This window comes from Petaurus breviceps, unplaced genomic scaffold (genome assembly GCF_028583685.1).
Source record: "Petaurus breviceps papuanus isolate PSGF00001 unplaced genomic scaffold, PetGlider_PUasm1.0 63, whole genome shotgun sequence".
Classification (NCBI taxonomy): domain Eukaryota; kingdom Metazoa; phylum Chordata; class Mammalia; order Diprotodontia; family Petauridae; genus Petaurus; species Petaurus breviceps.
In genome coordinates this window covers 1,830,685-1,840,732 of record NW_027186418.1, presented here as the reverse complement: position 1 = coordinate 1,840,732, position 10,048 = coordinate 1,830,685, and the positions used below count along the sequence as shown (strand labels likewise).

The 10,048-nt window shown below is 40.7% G+C and overlaps 1 protein-coding gene across 1 annotated transcript in view; it reads left to right on the top strand.

Moving 5' to 3' along the window:
* The first annotated feature begins 1,117 nt into the window (after positions 1–1,117).
* The window catches only part of LOC138173646 (brain-enriched guanylate kinase-associated protein-like), a 72,938-nt gene continuing 64,007 nt past the window's right edge, over positions 1,118–10,048 (top strand). Inside the window, exon 1 of the mRNA XM_069103697.1 lies at positions 1,118–1,175. The gene's annotated coding sequence lies outside the window, so the exon portion shown is untranslated. The remainder of the gene's footprint in view (positions 1,176–10,048) is intronic.

Sequence of the window (10,048 nt, the reverse complement as noted above, 5' to 3'; positions counted from 1 at the left end):
CCAAAAAGAAGCTAAAAGGTGAAAGGAAACATCTATATTTCTATTAGCTCCTTGGCTGGGTGCAAAAAAGTCGACTTCAGCCAGTATAAGGGGAAACTCTCCAACAGTGAGAGCCATCCAAAAGTGGAATGGACTCCCTCATCCCTGGAGATCTTTAAGTGAAATCTGAATGATAGGGATGTCACAGAGGAGATTCCGACTTAGCTCTGGGTTGAAGTAGAGAAATTGTCCTTCTGAGAGTCTGTAATTAATTTGGTAGGCAGAAGGAAAAATAGGCCACACATCAGTTCCTAAGGGTCCTTGTCATTTGCTCTAGTAAAAGGATTAAGTGAGTAAGTGCTGGAGCTCATAAATTAATCTCTTCGAAGTTCTACAAAAGCAAAGCCCCTCCTTCAAAGGACTCACCATCCAGCCCAGAAAGAGACTTGCCTGTGTTTCCACAAGTGTAGTCTCAGAGCTACTAATAATTCACTGAATGATCTGGCCAGTTCCTCTAAACTAAAAACATTTCCCCCTCAAGGCCTCTGGATTTTTTCTCTATAAAGTGATGGGCTTGGATGTGGGCACTCTAAGGCCCCTTTCAAATTTTGACATCCTATATTCTATGATTCTGTGATCCCTCCCACCTCTTACTTTCTATGAAGTCTGACCAGGAGTATGCTGGTTAATGGTTAAGTACTGTCTCCCCAAAAGTGCATGACCCCACTTTTAAATGTAATCTGCATTAATATTTTCTACATCACTTTCACAAGTCTTGACAGTCAATAAACCAACAAATCAAGCCCTGACTTGTGGCCCTTCTGGGTATAAATGTTCTCACTGAAAATTTTTTAAGTTGACTCTAGCACATCCTTACATCTGACTCTTTGTTAAGTGTTATATTGCTTTCAGAAAATAGGTAAACACCGGCCCTCCCTACCCCCATTCCCATTGGAGTAGTACCTTGAGACTATCCACAAAAAGGCTCCCCAAGGGCTCATAGCTGCCTCTCTGTTTTTTGTGGTTCTTCCCAGCACTCTACAGGAACAGAAGGGAGAATTGCGGAAGCGTCTCTCCTACACCACCCACAAGCTGGAGAAACTTGAAACTGAGTTTGATTCCACCAGGCACTACTTGGAAATAGAACTGCGGCGGGCTCAGGAGGAGCTGGAGAAAGTCACAGAGAAACTGAGAAGGTGAGTCCCAGGCCCAGGCACAAAAGGGAGGGGGGGATGGAGAGAAGGGGGCAGAGAGAGGAGAAGGGGGAAGAAGAGAGAGAACAATAGGGAAGAGTGACAGAGATAGAGAAAGAGAGAGTCAGAGAGACAGGAAGAGAGATAGAGACAGAGAAAAAGAATGAGAGAAGAGAGAACAAGAGAGAGAATGAGAGAGAAACAGAGAACAAGAGAGAGGAGAACAAGAGAGAGACAGGGACAGAGAGACAGAGATAGAAATAAAGAGAGAGAATATGAGAGAGACATAGGGAGAGACAGAGAGATACAGAGAAAAAGAATGAGAGAGAAAACAAGAAACAGAACAAGAAAGAGAATGAGAGAATGAACAAGAGAGAATGAGACAGAAAGAGTTAGGGAGGGAGGGAGAGAGGAAGAGACAGAGACAGAGACAGAGAGAGAGACAGAACGAGAGACAGAGACAGAGACAGAGAGAGAGAGAGAGAGAGAGAGTCAGTCAGTCCATTCTCAAGCATGGGAGGCAGAACAGCCGATGTGCACAGGCTCTTCATGAGGGGAAAACAGACTAATTTGAGACTTTCTTCCAGGAATGTCTTTGTCTTCTAAAATATTGAAATCCTAAGAACATATGTCTAGATACATGCAAACTCTCTGTGACCCAACTAACCATTTTCCTTATATAACCTGCATTTCTTTCATATAGAGATTTATTTATTCCCAAAGGCCACCTTTCAGGAGATGAGCTGTGAGCTGTGTCAGGGACCTGTGACCTCTAACCAGAGGAGTGGGAAGGAAACACGTGATGTTATCAAGGATACACTTGCCACTGACCTTGTGGTACCAAACCATCACTCCTGTACCTTTGGTGTATGCTATGCTTAAAACCTCCAGCATTTTATAGCACAGCCTGTAGAATTTGGTTAGGAATTAGAATTAACTCATATCCAGTATATTCAGCTCTAGCTGACTTCAATTCAACATCTTCAATTCTGTCCAACCCTGGAATCACTAGTCCTACTGCTTCCTACTGCTTTCAATCAATTCCTATGAATTCTGCTTCTTCCTGTGTTGCTTCCAGCACCTCCATCCTTCCATTACCCCTCATTTTTGACATCCTTGCAGTTTTTCCCTACTAACCCCTTCCCATCCTTGTTGCTGGTACTTTCTAGCCTCCAGGTCATTTTTCTAACTTTCCCATCAACTTTAGAACCTGACTCACAATCTCCAACCCATCTCAGGCCAGTAACAATATGCATGTTGATGACTCCTCTAAGAACCTGACTACTCGATTCCTCTACCATCCCCACTTCAGGCCTTCCTTCTCCATTCTGCTTCAGCTGAAGACCAATACAGTCACGCCTTTGGTGTCAGAACAATACCAACTAAAGAACTCGGACCTCTGAACCCCCACAATGCTCTATCCTCCCATGTCTCCTACTCTCTAACTCATACTAAACTTATTCTTTGCTTTTATTGTGATCTCTGCTCAGTGGTAGAAGCTCTGGATATAGAGTCAGGAGAAAGCTTGGTTTAAAAGCTTAGAGTGCTTAGATTTCCCGAGCTTCTGTGTCTTTACCAGCAAATAAGGATAATAATAGTACTCACACCTTCCACTTCATCATGTTGTGAAGATCAAATGAGATTTTACACAGATGCACACACACATCAGCTTTGTCCTTTTTACTTCATATTTCTCTCTCAGTTTCACAGATGTCACATTCCTGGCTCTTTCTTCTACCCCTATAAGTCATTCTTTTTCTGGCTCTTCATTCTTATATGTGTCCTTTTACTGTGGGTGTTTCTGTTTCTTCAGTCCAGACTTCTAAGCTTATACCCACATCATCAGCTGCCTAGAGAACATCTCTACTTGGATGTCCTGCTAGCAATTTATACTCAGTACAACCAAAGTGGGCTATTTATATTTTCCCTTCTCCTTATAATTTCACTCTTTCTATCATTGACCCAATTATTTAGTTTATTTTCCATATGCCTTAAGGTAAGTCATGGTTCTTCCCTCTCCCTTACCTCATTCCTTCATTATTAGCTGCCTAGACTGTTACAATATCCTTACAGGATTTTGTTTTGTTTTTCATTTCTACCATCAAATTGGTCTTCTCACTGCTGCCAGTGTTTTTATCTATAGAACTGTTTGTCACTCCTCTGTGTAAGAATTTTCATTAGCCCCCTGTTGCTTACTGAATAAAGTTCAGTTTTTTTTTTGCTTGTCTTTCAAGACCCCCTAGAATTTGGCACTAGCCTAACTCCTCAGTCTCTGTCTTTTTTCTCATGTTATCCCCCTTCATACGCTCTTTTCCAGACAAACCAGATAACTCTTGGTCTCCAGAATACAAATGTTGCTCTCCTGTTTCCTTGCTTTTGCTTAGGGTACCCCATCAGCCAAAACCTTTCCTCTCTTCCCATCTATACCTGTTGAATTCCTACACAGAATTACAGAATGTTAGACTTGGAAGGACCTTCAAATAAAGGCTATCTAGTTTAAGCCTTATCCAGAAAGAATCCCTGCTATACCATACCTCTGCTTGGAGAACTTCAAGGAAGGACAGGCCACTACCTCTTGAGGCATCCCCTTCCACTTTGACACAACTTTATTTAGGAAGTTTTTCCTGCCATCAAACATAAATTAACTTCTTCATAACTTCTTCCTACTGCTTTGGATTCTGCTCACTGGGCCCAGTATACCAAATCCAATCTTTCTTCCACATGACAGTACTTCAGACCCTTGAACACCGTTCTGGTATCCCACCTGACCTTCCATTTCTCCAAAACAGATATTTTCAGCACCCTGAACAGATCCTCAAATGATATGAAATCAATGTTCTTCACCATCCTGGTTACCTTCCTCTGGACCTAGCTAATCAGTGACCTTCCTAAACTATGGCACCTAGAACTAAACCCAGTACTCCAGATGGGGCTTGGTCAGAGCAGAATACAGTGATCTCCATATGCCTCTTTATTCTAGGAGTCCTGTCTCTCAATACAACTAAGATGGCATGAGTCTTTTTGGTTGCTGCATCACATTGGTGATTTCTACTGAGTTTACAGACATGTAAGACCCCCCCCCCCACCCCAGATCTTTTTCAGATGAGCTGCTCTCTAACAAGGCTTCTCTAATCCCATATTTTTAATGTTGATTTTGTAACTCAAATGTAAGACTATAGTAATCCCTGTTGAATTTCATCTAATTTGAGTCAGTTCAATACAAGAACAATTCCATCCATTGTATTATCTTTCCTTCCAAGTTTTCTGTCATTTATAGATTTTTATAAGCATTTCATCTATGTCTTTATTCAAGTCACTGATAAAAAATATTAAGCGTCAAAGAGCCAAGCATAGATCCATGGGGCAATAGAGACCTGCCAAGTTGACTTTGAACTAACTATTCATGGCAACTCTTTTGACTTTGGCTAGTTGAAATGCATTCATCTTATTCCTTATTATCAGATAGTTTATCAAATGTTTTTGTAAAATCTCAGTGTCAAATGACCCTCTTCCAAGAAATCTTTCCTGAAACCCCCTATCCTCACAGCATCCATTTATGACAGTGGCATATGTGCCCAGCTTTTTCCATGGCTTGACTCCCTCTATAGTTACTACAACCCTGGATGAAAAAGCACTGACATGGGAGTCAGGAAACCTGGGTTTGAAATTTATCTCTACCATATTGGCCATATACCCTTGTAAAAGTCACTTCTCCAGGCTTCCATCTGCCCTAGCTATGAGGTAGAAAGAGTAATCCCTGCCCTGCCATCCTAACAGGACCATTATGAGACTCGAATGAATGAAAGTAATCTAACTGCTAAAACTTCCCAGTACCCAAGAAATCCAGTTACCTGAGGATTTATTAAAATCAAGGAACATTATGTGCCTCATGCATGCAGAGTATTCTACAGGGTTCTAGAAGGGATAAGAAGACTAGAGGACAGTCCCTGTCTTTATGATATTTATTCTCTAATAAGGGGCTATGATACTCAATACATGGATAACTATAATATACAATAATTATAGTAATGTCCAATAAGAAGAGAACAAAAAGAAGTTATGTGAAGTCTGAGGAAAGAAAACAATCATACCTCAGATGAGAGTCAGCTTGGTATAGTGGAAAGAATGTGGGACCTGGACTCGGAAGAGATCTGGGTCTGAATCCCACCTCTGGCATTAGTAGTCATATGACTATGGGTAAATCACTTCACTTGTACAAACCTCAGTTTTCTTATCTGTAAAATGGAGATTATTAAAAGACCCATACTTTTCCAATCTTTTATGAGACCCAGATTAAATACTGAATGTAATGTGCTTTTTGCAAACTTTCAAGCAGGATATAAATGTCAGCTATCATTATCACCCTTTTCAGACTGGGAGAAGAAGAGTCTGTATAAGCAGGTGGCATTTCAGCTGGGTCATTGTGTGGGTGAGGGTTTTTAGGATGGGCATAATAATATGGAAGCACTCTCTGCCTCACAGAGTTGTTGTGAGAAAAGGGCTTTCTAAACCGTAAAGCATTAGCGAAATGAGAGGAGTGGCTATTATCATCATACACCCACTTCTCTATGGCAATGTGTATTTCACGGATGATTCGCTCCACTTTTCCCATTTGACGTGCACCGCTGATCCTTCTTCCAAGAGAGCAGCAAAAACTGAGGAGCCTGCACAAGGTTGTCCTGTCACTGAAGACTTACGCTCTACTTTTCAGAAATGTGGAGCCATGATCATAACAGCCAAGAAGCTACAGCAGGTCTTATTTACTTTTTCTTTCAAATGTAGCTCCTATCATCCAGAATAAAAAGATAGAGGTTTCCTCCTTCTCAGCCTTCCAAATCTCAGTGGGAAAGTGGCAGATCCTCTGTCCTGGTTGTTCAGAGATCTGGAGACAGTGCAGAGCAATTGATGTTGGGTTTAGAAATAGTGAGGGCCTAGATTCAGATCCCAGCTCTGCCACTGATACCTGTGTGACCTTGATCAAGGCTTTATTTAATCTCTTTGAGACTCTTGTTTCTACATCTGTAAAATAAGGGGTGTAACCAATGAAAAGTTCAAAAGACATAATTTCTGGGTAACTAAAAGTCAATTTTATTAATTTTACGAGCAGACAATTAATAAAATGATGGTCATTTGGCTTTCTTTCATAAGCCAGAAACAATCGTGGAGGCCACTCAACACTTATATACCCTTGGAAGAGTGGATATTCCTAATAGGTAGAAATACTGATTGACTAACAATGGGAAAATGAATATTACAGTGAGAGGTGGGCCTTTTTTAAGAGGGGCTGGGTATGTAACTGATCATGTCACTCATGGACAAAGAGAGGCACATCTCAAGCCTTCTGCCTCTATACAAAAGGGTCTGTCCTCCACATAGTCAATGAAAAAGTAGGATGAGAATTCCACCTAGATAAGATGTTCTGGGTGGGGGGAATTCTTTGGACAGGTCAGAAATGTACTTTAGAAGCTTAGACTTTGATGGAGGAAATAGGGAAAAACCTGGATTCCCTTCCCTCCATATTAATTGGTGATTAATATAAGAGAGAAATAGTAATTTCTTTCAGGGGGTTAGAACACATGACTTCTAAGGGCCCTTCCATCTTTAAATCTATGATACTCTGTAGGTCCTAACTCAGGTACTCCATACAGATCATGTGATATTGAAAATATTTTGTCATTTCCACTCTTGAGGCCCCAGTTTCCTCCTATGTGAGATGAGGGGGTTGATAAAAGGGGAAAGCAAAAGATCTTTGAAATTCCCTTCTGGGATAATAAAAACAAAACAAAAAACAACAACAAAACTTCCTAGCAATTAGAGTTATCCAAAAGTAAACTAGGCTGACTTGGTAGCTAGTGGATTTCTGCACAATGGTTTCCAAGATTCTAGAAATCTTATTGCATTCTTACCAATCTAGAAGCCTTGTCTGCCAACTACAACTCACCAAATGAAATTTCTGTGTCCCTATAGAAATCCTGGAGCTGCCACGTCTAATGTATAGGACATAGGATTGCCCTATAACTTGCCAAGTAAACGTTAGGCATCCTGACTCTGCCTAGGCTAGAATCCTTGAGGAAATAATAATTCCAATAATAACTGACATTATATAGCACATTACAGTTTGCAAAACACTTGGTATCCATTATCTTGACCATATCAGCATAGCTAAACCAAAATGAGAGAAAGCAACAGTCTCACTCCACTAGCTTCGGTGGGAAATCCTGAACACTGACCAGAATTAGAATAGGAAATCAGCTGGGAAAGGAGCCAAGCTAAGACAACTACCATGGCCCCAGACATGGTTAGGCTCAGTTTTATTATTAACACAAACCCCTCCCAGTTTACAAAAGACTTTACAAATTTTATAGAGATTTGTCAACCATATAGTCCTTTGCGAATTGCAAAGCCCTTTGTAAATGACAGAGGGGCCTGGTTTACAAAGTCCTTTACAATTTACCATGGCCAGAGAATACTGATACCCTGGAACATCTGAACAACCAGTGTTGAGAAGATGAAATTTAATAGAGATACAAGTCAAGTCTCATACCTGGGTTCTAAAAAATTAATATCACAAGTACAAGATAGAAGGAGATGTGACTATATAACAGTTCACTTGAAAAAAAGATCTGAAGAGTTTTAATAGATGATAAATTCCATATGAATCAGGAGTGTGATAATATAGCAGTCAACAAAGGTAGTTTAGTCATAAGATGCATTAAGGAAGGTCTGGTTTCCAGAACTAGGGAAGCATTAATTCCCCATACTCTACCCTAGGTCAGTCTACATCTGGAATATTGTGTACAGTTCTGCACATCATTTTCGGAAAGACATGAATAAGTAAGAGTGTGCTCATATCAGGATAATGAGGATGGTGAAGACATTTGAGATCATGACATATAGGCTCGTTTTAAGACTTAGCATGGCAGACATGATAGCTTACTTCAAGTCTTTGAAGGGCTGTCATTCACACATCTGAGGAATTAGACTCTTTTTGTTTGATCCTAGATGCAAAAGCAAGAGAAGCAAGTGCAAATTTTAATGAGCCAAATTTAGAATTCACATAACAAAAAGTGTCCTAACAATTTTAGTTATGCAAAAGGAGCAGAGGCTAGCTTGGTTGGTAGTGGGAGGCTAAGTGGCCTTTTGTTAATCATGCTGGAAGAGGGATTTTTGTTTGAGTAGGAATGGGTTGAACCATATAACCACTGTGGTTCCTTTCAATTCTTAGATTCTGAGGCTCTTGTCAGTACTTTAAGGTTTACAATAAGTGACTAATAAATGCTTACTAACTGGCTGCCTTACTGACAAAGTGCATTATGTACATCATTTCATCTGATCCTCCCACAGTGAGCCTCTGAAATGAGTAGTATAAGTATAATTATCCTTATTTCACAAATAAGGAAGTGAAAAACTCAGAAGTTAAGTGACTTGTGTTCAATCATTTAAGAAGTAAGTAGTGGGGCAGCCAGGTAGCACAGCGAGTAAGAGCACCGGCTCCAGTGTTGAGATAGACCTGGAGATCGAATCCCGGGCTCAGACACTTAGCACCCACCCAGAAACACCTGGCCGTGTAACCTTGAGCAAGTTACTTAACCCCAATTGCTTAGGGGCGGCCAGGTGGCTCAGCGAGTAAGAGCACCGGCTCCAGTGTCGGGATGACCTGGATCAAATCCGGGCTCAGACACTCAGCACCACATCCAGAAATAATAACTGGCCGTGTAACCTTAGCAAGTTACTTAACCCCGATTGCTTAAAAAAAAAAAAAAGTAAGTAGTGAGGTAGGCTTGGAATCCAGATCTTCTGAATCCACATTCAGCATTCTCATCATTCTTCCTACACTCTGGCCATTACCCTTATCTCACCACCACCACCACCATGGATTCCATTGCTGTGCTCCCTCAGTTCTAATAGGCTAGATTCCCTCATCTTACAAAGAGAGAGGCTTCCATGCTTCTTTTTGGCCATCTTCCATCCATGGGACCATGCCTGACATCATGGGAGTATTCTCTTCTCTCCCATTCCCTCCCCCATATAATCTTCCCCTATTAGAATAAAAGCTCCTTGAGGGCAGGGACTGCCTCTGCTTGTTTGTATTTGTGTCTCCAGTGCCTGGTATATAGTTCTTAATAAATACTCTATTGTTATATAACACACGGCTTCACATTAATCATTGAATTTATATAGAGCTCCTTTTATTAAAAAAAAATTAGGTAGATGGAACAAGTATAAATATCCCCATTTTACATCTGGGGAAGCTGAAACTCAAGGAAGTAAAATGACTTACCCAAGGCCACATGTCTGAAAAGTCACAGAACCAGTTGAACACAGTTCTTACTCATAAGAATATATCCCTTGAAGTCAGACAGTGTTTTATTTTTCTCTTTAAGTCTCTAGAGCCTACAGTAGAGCCTCCAATTGATTTAGTAGATGCTAAAAAATGTGTCTTGAATTGAATCAAGCCAAGCATGAGCAGCTTTCTAGAGGACTGCTGCTGTGAACAGCTTTAAGGTTCTGATTACATAGTATAGTGAACTATCTATTTATTCAGCAGTAAACTAAAGCAAAACATTCACAGAAACCAAAGTACAGCATCCACAATGATATAACAACTTATCACTAAAGTGACCACATAGTTTTCACTAGTGAAAGATATCATTCAGTGAGTCCTTAACTCAGTCATCCTTAAGGAGCAAGCCTCCTTAAGGGACACAAAGTACAAATGTCAAAGTTCTCCACCCCTAGGTCATAGTAAATAATGATCTTCTCAGTCAGCACTTTTCACCTTGACTCAAGGCTGGCTCCCAAATTCCATGGTTTCTCTTCCATGGGTCCAACTCCTGCCTGAATCCACCCAATTGTCACCTGGATTCATAGGTAGG